The following is an 8700-nucleotide window of genomic DNA, read 5'->3' on the forward strand; positions in this document are numbered from 1 at the left end:
TACTGTGGTGTCAAAGACCAGACTTTGTTCTGTCTCTCTGGTCGGCTGGAAAACATATTCAAAGTTTATTTTCTCATCTTCGTTTTTTCTCTGTGGTGCTTCTGAGGGAGTGGGATGCTACTTTGATGTAGCCGGCAGCTTGGAGTCGGCAAAGAGATTAACATTGCTCCAACTGAAGGTTTTCTTTTTCAGTCCAAGCTTCACGTTTGCGCAGATATATGACACTGTGGACACAAGGACTGGATTCCATGTGCCACTGGAATTAGTTCTAATTTTCAATTACTCAGGCTGGTGACACTCCAGTCTTGACTTTGGAGTCATGTTTTTCAGTGGGACAATGTTTCACTTTTGCCTTTTTGCATCCCCAAATTAACTAAATCTAGTGGTTTACAGTATAAAATGCTGTGAATGAAGTATAGAGGAAGTCCTTCCAGATTATAAGAGTTAAAGGTCAGTGAGAATGGGAGAAAATCTAGATCCAGCTTCATTTGTTTTATGTTTGCACGTGTGTCAGCAGTCATCTCTGTTTATTTTCCCCCTGCTTTGAAACATGCCCTGTGCAGCCCAACGTGTGATTAGAAAGTCATGCCACATTTGACACAATCAAAACACACACACAGACACACACAGGGTAGATATGTAAGACCTACACAACCCAATCAGAAACATTAACATGTTTACTGTTGTTAGCTTGTTCTAATTACAGAACAATTGTGACTTTCCATTGCATACTTAAATAACTGCATCTGTGTTTGTGCTTGTGTATTGTACATGTGTGTGTGTTTCTGTGTGTTTTAAGTGTGGTTGTAGTTGACTGGGAGACTTTGCATATTTGTCTTTCAGTTTTTCCCCTTTAATATCTTAAAAATGGACCAATCACAGGATATCAGCAATTTAAAGGTGCTCCATATATTGTATTTTTATTGATGAAATATTTATTGAAGAAGATATTTTAGCGGTCAGAACTGAAGAGCCATGTCCTCAATTGGGAAAAATCTGATTTTTGGGTCAGTGGTTAGAGTTAGAGTCTATGTAATGTCCCCACAAGTGACCGAGACCATCCTGAGTGTGTGTGTGTGTCACACTAATGGAATTGAGGTATTGGTGTGTATTTTCATCTAATCCTCCTGTCATCACCTGCCTGGCTGACATCAGTCTGGTGGTTAATTTGATGTCTATTGTTGGTGCAGCATGGTATTACACTTACTCTTGGTAACCCAGAGTATTAGTGCACATACCATGTAATTACAGTACATACTGCTGAACATCATTCAGTTCTCAGCCTCTAATCATTTATTCTCACAACTGCATGCCTGATTGTAGACCTTAAACCTCATTGACACAGCCGCAGCAAAGGAAGAGTGAAGCAGGAAGGTGTGGAGATGAGCCAGAGCTGTGAAAAGACCGTATGTGTAAAAGAAGCAGCCAATAAAAGAACAGGAGTTGAGCAGGTCCCTGGTTTCCAAATACAAAACCCAAGCCAACCAGAAACTTGTTTTGTTGTATTTCACTTAACTAGTTTATGCGTTTGCTCAGTCTTCATAAATTGTAAAAAGTGTTCTGAGTAGTTAATTTTTTTTTCTTCTAAGATTCAGCATTTCAGTTGGCAGTGCATTTTCTCCCATTTTGTTCCACACATCAGACAGCTGCAGGCAATCTGCTGATTGTCTCAACTGTGTACTATGCAAAACCAAACCTAATAATCCTGATGCTTACCGTAATCCCAAACCTGACACCTGACCACGAATCAGATCCTTCCAGCAGTGAGAACTCACTAAATATTCCACGTGGAGTATTTCCATCATCTTTGTATCTCTGGACACACACACACACCCCAGTTTCCAGGATATGACATTTGCTCACCCACCTTTTACATGTGCAGAAGAAGCAGCCTTAAGACACAGGCACACACATTTAAACAACTCAATCACAACCACCGTTGCTGCCCTATTTTCCATATGTAACTGGGGCACCTACATCCAGCCAGCTGTATTAATGCAAACCATTGTGTGTGTCTGTGTGTGTGTCTGTGTGTGCGCTTGTGTGTTCCTAGCCATCTGCGCAAATGCAATCAAGTGCTGCAGGCAGGACTCTAGCATCAGTCACAAGGGCATGATGGGTGGGTGGAGGGGCAACAGGAGAATTACTGCAGTTTCCTTGGAGAGGAGCAGGAGAAGGGGGAGAAAAAGAGGGAAGAAGAAGCAACAAAAAAGTGAGATAAAAGACAAGGAGCGGTCATAGTGGACAGAGGAAGTTGAGAGGTAAAATAACTAGGATTGGAAAAAAAGATGGTCAGATTCTTGACAAAGGATTAAATAAGGACCGAGCATCACTCAAAACAATTATCCCCATCTGTGGTTACAACCACATAACTGTGGAAAGCAGTGATGTAAGTCTGTTTAAGGAAACTTGGTTAAATCTTCATGGAATTACCACGCCAACAATTTTGGAGAAGAGGTGTTTTCAGACTACTTCCACCACACAGTGATGCCAACTCCAACATTCAGACCACCAAAATCACTCTCTTACTCAAGTTGGAAAATAATTTCTGAAATAATTTTATTGCGTCAGAAAACCACATTCTCAGTTCATAAATGGAGACTCTCAAACCAGTGACATGGAGCCTCCAGTCATGCAGGAAGAGGTAGTTTCGAGAGAAGAGATGAAGAGAAAAATTAATGTTTAGGCAATGGAGAAGGGGACAGTAAAAGAAAAAGAAAATGCAGTTGATGGAGAATTTAAAAGAAAAGGGAGAAATGGGTGAATTGACAGCATAATTGAAACTGAGAGCATGAAGAGAGAAAAGGACTGATAATAAAGAAAATACACCTTTTCCTTCAACTTGTTGCCAATAACAGGGAAGCTGAGTTGATCAAATTGATTTATAGCTGGACTTTGAAATGACTCATTAACACAAACAGGGGTATATGTGAACCCTTGACACTGATCAGTGATTGTAAGTGCTCAGGGAATGGTCATGGGTGCACAAAATCAATTCACCTTTAGGCACTGACACACATACACGTACAGCATTAACGTCAGAGCAGCGTCACAACTGCCACAGTGGATTAGACCCAAGTTTGGGTCAGCTGCTGCACCTGTCCCCCAGAGAATATGTTATTTCTTTAGACTAGCTACTATAACTGTATGTTAACAAACATACAGCAAAGATGTGAGAAGATAGTGTGATTGAGACTGTTGGAGGAGATGATTATATCTCTGTTAATATCTGTAGCCTCTGCATGGTGTGTACTGTAGTTTTCTAAAGTACTACTATGTATATTATTATATATTTTATTTCCTCTGCCTGCTAGATGATCAAATCTCTGCCATTCTGTCTGCCATACAGGTAGAAAACAATACAAATGGGAAACTGTTGCCTTTGTGTGAACTTGTGTTTTTTTAAGGGTCAGAGACACTGGGACTTGACCTATGGACTGAATTAATGAGCCAAAAGTGGCTATAGGCTGACACTGATTTGACTGATCAACAATAGTGGAGATGGTTGCTTTTGTTAATGCTGGTTTGTGTCTGGCTTTGACCAGTATCTATTCTTTGATTTATATTTTTGTGATTTTGGTTTACTGTTGCCGCTGCCTGAATGTTTTTGCCACTGAATATATACAGCATGATTGCTGAAGATTTAAGTCACCAAAGTACTTCCTGAATTTTTCAGTTTGCTGAATATTGAGTTAGTGTGCAGCGAGTTGAACAGCTGCGTTTCACTATGCGCTACAAAATATACACACACATCCACAGCCACACTGCAAGCATTAATATATGCTGATGTACAGAAAATAGAAATGAAATAGCCACACCTACACCTGCATGCTTACACACACATGCACACGTAGAATGATTTGTTTTGACAGTGTGTCCTGGGGGAGCAAACCTTCATGCATCACCCCAAAAATAAACTTCACTCCAGGCTAGGAGACAAAGGGCATGAACATCATACACACACAAGCATTCAAATGCACATCTTTTTCTTTGTGTTGGAGATTGTACCCCTGTAACCAGTAGGCGACTTGAGGGGGGATGAGAGGGGATGCCATCCTCCTTGTTCGCAAACCCTTCTGTTAACCTGCGATTCCGCGTATGCACTCATTTAAGTCGTGAAGTAACCGCCTAAAATAACTCTAGTCTGGTGCTGCAAAGATAGTGTACAACGCCAAGATGACCGACTGTCTCTTCTCTTCACTGGTGTCATTGCTCGCGTGTTTGGGTGGGTGGAGGGAACTATCTTGTCGTTGCTACAAACTCTTTACTCAACACGGTGGTTCTTTGTGTTAACAAACAGGACAGGAAGCTAAATCCGCAGTTAACCAGAAAACTTTACCAACAGACCGTATGCAGTACTGTGTCATTCGTCTCTAGACATAATCTGAACAACAGCTACTGTGTGGTCACGCTACGTTGAACAACTGCCGTCCATCATTTTCATTTGAGTAAATTATTTAGCTAGCTACATCCGCAATCAGAGGCGGTGAAAACATATTTAAACCAACGTTTGAACCGTTGCCTCGGCCGACGAAGCCTGGATGCTAAAACAAGCTTTAGAGCTGCTTTTTGTCGAACACAAGTGGGGCTGGACGTTAAACACACCTGTGGTGCAAAGGTAAGACTAAGGATCGAACTAGCTAGCGGCTAGAGTTAGCATTTGCTTTAGCAGCGAGCGTTAGCATTAGCCTACTCTTTTAATTACATATTTTGGCCGTAATATCCATTCTCAGTCGTTCTTATCGCACGGGTAAGAGTGTGTTTGTGTTTCCGTGACTGAGGGTCCCTGACATGAGTTGTGGACGCCCAACGTGGACGGGTGAAAGCACAACTCTTGATGGTCTGTTTAAATCCATGTAGTAATTGTTTACAGTCACTTTACCTACATTTTGCATCTCTTTGTAATTTTATGTTCCATCCTGATCCTTTAAACTCAGTTTATAGCGGTCTATCATGTCGTTATCCTCGTTTGTCTGTTTGTGGTCATTTTGTATTATTGCGTCTAAACCTGGCTGCTTTACACCTGGATGACAGTGTTGGCATTATCGGCGAGCGTTAGCTTTAGCCTTGAGGCTGTTTTCTTTTTGTTGTCGTTTTTATTTGCGTGGATTAAAGTGTGTTTGTGTTTCTGTGACTATAGCATCCATGACATTAGTTGTAGATAATTGTTCAGTAGTCTGTTTGTCGCTGTGATCATTTGTGTGTGTATTTTACATGTATTTATGGTCAGCTTCTTTGTCTCTTTGTGGTCATTCTTGTCTGTGTCTCTGTAGTTTTTCATTCCATCATTTTACATTTTTTTGAGGTCATTTTTTGTTCCATTGTGGCAGTTATGTGTAGCAGACACAGTTTTGCGCCGTCTGACGTTTTTTAGATTTGTAGCAGTAATCTATTTCATAGCTATCTATTGACAACAGCCCTACTTGTAATGATTAATGTGATTGTGGTGTGTTAACATTTGATTGAGCTCAGCTGTATGTTAAATTCAAGTTTGAAAATGTTTAACTCTGTGCTCCTCCACAAGTTTGAACCTCAAATATTTTAGTAACTTTGTTGTTGGTTTTTAAGGATGTGATGCTTTTTCCTGTCATATGTGACAGTAAACTTTGGTAAACTTCAGTAAATTTTCAGAAACACTCCTCTAATGTGTGGAAAATGTTCTGGTTCAGCTCTAATGATTAATATCTATTGGGGATGCGATGATACACTTTTCTTAGTCATTTATCTTAATCTTATTTTTTAGGTGCAACCAATAATCAAGTACTACTCAATACTATGCAAATAGAGACTGACCATATTTTTTCTTCAAGCATGATACAGACCTAAGAAATGTTCACAGCTACACAGCCTGGCCAAAGTTATTTCAAGGCATTTTTCATGTAGAGCAGGTCTAGACTGTACTTTATATATTATATTTACAGAGCGAGACCAAACAAATCCCACTATAAGCAAGCACTAGGCGACAATGACAAGGAAAAACTTTCTATTAAGAGGAAGAAACCTTGAGCAAAACCAGGCTGAGGCTGGGTTGCCATCTGCCTTGACCGGTTGTGTTGAATTAGGTAATAGACACACAATTAATAATGATTTTAGCTACTTTTTCCCAAATATTTCTTGTCATTGGTTCTCTAGGTGACAGTAAATTGTTCATTTTCTGACACAGCCCTCTAATGATTGTCAAATGTTGTGGTTCAGCTGTTTCTGTGTTTTCATGATTAAACTTTTGATGAGGAATAGGTAGTAATGTATTGATCGTTTTCCTTTGTATGTTTCTCTTTGATTTTCTCCAGGTGACAACACTTCATCCACCACATTGTCCTTGATCGTTGAGAGTCTTCAAACAATGAAGAAGTTCTTTGAGACCAGGACAGAGGCCTCCAGGTAATTCACACACAGCTTTACATCAACTGTCCAACACAGAGCACTGACATTGTTTTTGTTCAGTGTTCAGTATATCGGAAGAGTGTAATAATAGAAGTAATCTGCAATATATAAATAATGTATAATTAACCTGTATTAATAGAAGTAATGTAAAAGTAACATACATGATTGCTTCAGTGATTAGTTGATAGACACAAAATTAATGATCATTTTACTTTTTCCCAAATATTTGTTGTTGGTTGTTCAGGAGGTGATGATAGTCAACTGTTGATTTTCTGAAACAGCCTCTAATGTTTGTTAAATGTTGTGGTTCAGCTGTAATGTTGAATATTTTTCCTTTGAATGTTTCTCTGTCTCTCCAGTTGTCACCACTTCACGTCCATAACATCGTCCACGATCGCAGAGACATGGTCCAGGATTGGAGAGACATTGTTGAGGATGAGGGAGACATCGTCCACGATCAGAGACATTGTCTGTGATCGCAGAGACCTTGTCAAAGACGAGAGAGACATTGTCCATGATCAGAGACATTGTCCCATGCTTCGTAGAGACCTTGCGATAGAATCGGCGGAGACGGGGGTCACCGATTTGACGGCACTGCCCGCGATCATGGAGACATTGTTAATGATCACAGAGACACCGTCTATGATCTCAGAGACATCGTCCACGATTGCAAAGACACTGTCCATGATCACGAGACTTTGTCCATAATCTCAGAGACATTGTCCGATCACAGAGACGATCACAAGAGTCTCAACAATGAAGAATTCTTGAGACAGACAGATCCAGTAATTCACACAGCTTACATAACTGTCCAACAAGAGACATGTGTCAGTGTCAGTATAAAAAAGTAATAAAGAAAATCAATATAAAATAATATAATTAACCTGTATTAATAGAAGTAATGTAAAAGTAACGTACATGATTGCTTCAATGATTAGTTGATAGACACAAAATTAATGATCATTTTACTTTTTCCCAAATATTTGTTGTTGCTGGTTGTTCAGGAGGTGATGATAGTCAACTGTTGATTTTCTGAAACAGCCTCTAATGTTTGTTAAATGTTGTGGTTCAGCTGTGATGTTGAATATTTTTCCTTTGAATGTTTCTCTGTCTCTCCAGTTGTCACCACTTCACGTCCATGACATCGTCCACGATCGCAGAGACATGGTCCAGGATCGGAGAGACATTGTTGAGGATGAGGGAGACATCGTCCACGATCAGAGACATTGTCTGTGATCGCAGAGACCTTGTCAAAGACGAGAGAGACGTTGTCCATCATCAGAGACATTGTCCCATGCTTCGTAGAGACCTTGCGATAGAATCGGCGGAGACGGGGGTCACCGATTTGACGGCACTGCCCGCGATCATGGAGACATTGTTAATGATCATAGAGACACCGTCTATGATCTCAGAGACATCGTCCACGATTGCAAAGACACTGTCCATGATCACGAGACTTTGTCCATAATCTCAGAGACATTGTCCGCGATCACAGAGACATTGTCCACGATCACAGAGACGTAGTCCACGATCACAGAGACATAGTCCACGATCACAGAGAGTCTTCAAACAATGAAGAAGTTCTTTGAGACCAGGACAGAGGCCTCCAGGTAATTCACACACAGCTTTACATCAACTGTCCAATACAGAGCACGGACATTGTTTTTGTTCAGTGTTCAGCATATCAGAAAAGTGTAATAATAGAAGGAATCTGCAATATATAAATAATGTATAATTAACCTGTATTAATAGAAGTAATGTAAAAGTAACGTACATGATTGCTTCAGTGATTAGTTGATAGACACAAAATTAATGATCATTTTACTTTTTTCCAAATAATGTTGTTGTTGGTTGTTCAGGAGGTGATGACAGTCAGTAATATATATTATATAATAATTATTGTCATAGCATAGTAAGGCATCAAAGAACATCAAAAATTGTCATAGTATAGTAAGGCATCGAAAAACACCAGAAATTGTCAAAGTATAGTAAGGCATCGAAAACAGTCAAAAATTTTCTCTAATCTTAATATAGTAAGGCATTAAATACTGTAGTATAGTAATGCATGAAAATGTCAAAAGATGCCATAGTATAATAAGGCGTCAAAAAATTATGTACTATTGTAAGGTGTCAAAAATTGTCAAAAATGACATAGTATAGTAGGGCATCAAAAAATGTCATACTATAGTAAGATGTCAAAAAATGTCAAAAAATGTAAAAAATGTCATAGTATAGTAAGATGTCAAAAAATGTCAAAAAATGGTAAAAAATGTCATAGTATAGTAGGGCATCAAAAAATGTCAAAAATGTCATAGT

Source organism: Lates calcarifer, linkage group LG21, assembly GCF_001640805.2.
Source record: "Lates calcarifer isolate ASB-BC8 linkage group LG21, TLL_Latcal_v3, whole genome shotgun sequence".
Taxonomy (NCBI): Eukaryota; Metazoa; Chordata; class Actinopteri; family Centropomidae; genus Lates; species Lates calcarifer.